Source organism: Teleopsis dalmanni, chromosome 1 (assembly GCF_002237135.1).
Source record: "Teleopsis dalmanni isolate 2A chromosome 1, ASM223713v2, whole genome shotgun sequence".
Classification (NCBI taxonomy): domain Eukaryota; kingdom Metazoa; phylum Arthropoda; class Insecta; order Diptera; family Diopsidae; genus Teleopsis; species Teleopsis dalmanni.
The window spans coordinates 231,893,999-231,896,859 of NC_051846.1; positions in this window are offsets into that span (position 1 = coordinate 231,893,999).

Genomic DNA, 2,861 nt, shown 5'->3' on the forward strand with positions numbered 1-2,861 from the left:
TGTGGGACGAGCGGTTTAGAAATGACAGCAGTCTGAAGTTGGTTGCAGTTTTTTCATCTCACCTTGTACATCCTTAATTCATTATCTACGTGAATAAGAAGTTGCATTTCATGAAAAATATTACTTTGTGTACATTGTCAATTCACTTGAAGCAAACCAGCAGACGTTGATACTTGCACCAGAAAAAATTTCATTTACATGGAGTATCTTTTCAGGATGATAGAAACGGAAATGAAATGCAGAGGCAACGTAATTGATGCTGAAGAACGCCAATTACTATTTTAAGAGTATTTCAAGAGAAAGATTGCACTTATGTTAACAATTTAATTTTTTCACATAAGTACATAAATTTTTTTAAGGTAAATTTATATAATTGTATGTAGCAAAGTTTTAAATAATCATTAAAAATATTCACTGTTAACTTAAAGGGGATAGTCGTAGATTTCACTTTAATTGAACGGTGCTATCGCTGGGCTTTGGCAAGATTTTTGATTCGAATGTAAATACGCTTACGTTTCGAAGCGTAGTTCCAGTCTGAATGGCAATCAAAAGATGATTTCATTATAATAAATAAAAAATGAGAAAAACCGGAATATTTTAATGCCAAATTGTATACCAATATGAAGCCTCCAATAACCAATATGATAAACTGATATTTTTTTAGATTGATACACGCAATCATATCTAACAATTTCTTCTTGTTTACTAATTAAGGTTATGTCTTTAATAAAAAGGAAGTAATCAGGTATGTTAACCAATTTCTATTCAGTACATAAACCTTTATTTATTATTTAATTTAACATTTAATAAACCTTATAGGTATTGCGAAAGCCAACAAGTGAGAAACAAACTAAATTTTTTAGTTGGCTTTTTATTACAGATGAAAAACATCGAACTTCACAGCTTAAGAATTGAATCCATTAAAAACAGTTCTTAGAAATTAGTTTGAGAAGACCGCAACCATCGAGCTTTAAAAGCTCCCACCAGCTCCGGCTGAAATAACATTCCAGTAATGAAGGATGGAAAGATAATGAGTTTAGTATGTAACGACACATTTCATTCAATTCATGAATAAAAGGTGGTGGTTTTAATATTTATATTTTCTGTTTTAATAAAAGTTAATATTAACTACTAAATAATCGAAATATATAAATAGTAAATGAACTATGTAATTATTATTCATATATTATTAATATTAATTTTAAAATATATTTCTTTATTTACTGTAATTATATATCCAAGTTATAAGTTTAGGCAGGGCGGACATTTTTTCAAAATTCCGTCCTTACAAGTATGTGAATACTAATGAGACAATAACGCACTTGTAGAAATATGTTAAATTAAACGTTTGGGATTGTAGTTTAAACTTAAAGGATTTATTATTAAAAACACTAAGTTACACAAATTAATATTGATTACCGGCACTAATGTTGGTGCATCGCCTGTTGCTTTTCTCTACATACTACACATCTTACTGATGATAGCTGATTGTCTGTCATTTGATCTTGACATGTATGAACAGAGATGTTAAATGGCCGCCAGACACTAATAAATGAGAATATTGAATACATTAATGAGTATTTAGGTAGGAATCGAATACTTTACGAGCATACTGTACGAAGTATAATATTCCGCTCACAAACGGAATTGTGAACGGAGACTAATTCATTACATTAAAATAGAGAGGAAGGGATTGAAAAGACCCCTGAGAAAGAGCTTGTAGAACTTCAGTTGAAAGTTCTTCAGAGTACAGATTGTCAAGAGAGAGATTATGGCAGAATTAGATATCTAAACGCCAACGACAACAGGTACTTATTCAGTGTTTTCACTTTGGCAGTAGCGTAAAGTATCCGGTTAGAGTCTACACTTTATAGTTTTTTAACGTAATTACCTGTCATTAAGGCTCAGAGTTCCATAGAATACAAAATATCCAACAACATATAACAAAATAGTATATTTTTCTATGCTTATTTTTTGACAACAAATTCGAAACAGCAACAACAACAAATGCATAAAGAACATAAGACACTTAACACACATTACGAAGGATTAATGAGACTCTATTAATTCCGATTCAAAAAGTGGTATAGAAAGGATAAACCAAGCGAAAGAAAGGCAATCCAGTTTGAAACTCCAGGGCAGACATCACAAAGGGATCATCAAGTAATAATAAGTTAAATATTAATATAATTTCTAGATTCTGAACTGGGGCCTATTGCTAGAAGTAGATTTCTCTTCTCAGTTTAGTAGCACATAGATAATTCCTCTTCATTTTATTTAACAAGTCTTAAATATACTAAATTGAATAAAAATCTTTTGGTGTAACCTTCTGCGATTAGTAGACAGGGCTATAGGTACACATAAATTATTATTATATTACATAGTATATTATTATTTTACACTCCAGACAGCCATGAATTTATCCAACAACTAAACAGTAGCTAATACCATTTGATGACTGATAAATGATGGTTCTATTGTGCTCTTTGAGTCGACTTATCACATGCCATCATATTAGAAGAATTTGAAGTGCTGATCCCCTTAAGTTATGACAATGTCTTATTTTTAGATAACACCCTTTATAATTTAAATCAATCTGCCTCGAATTTCTTCAGTAAGTAAAGGGAGTTTTGCTATATTATTTTTTTCTCACACAATATGTTGTATGGCTCCCTTAAACTACCTATTAATTTCAGGTGACTTTGCTATAAAAAAATTGGAGGGTTACTAGTTTTCATCTGTAGTTGGGTGTACTAAAGTACTTGCGTCTGTGGTGATGAAACCCTTATCAGCATCTTCTGTTCACTTCAATCGAGATTTGAGCAGCATTTCGAAATCCAAAAGTTATAAACTTGAATTCA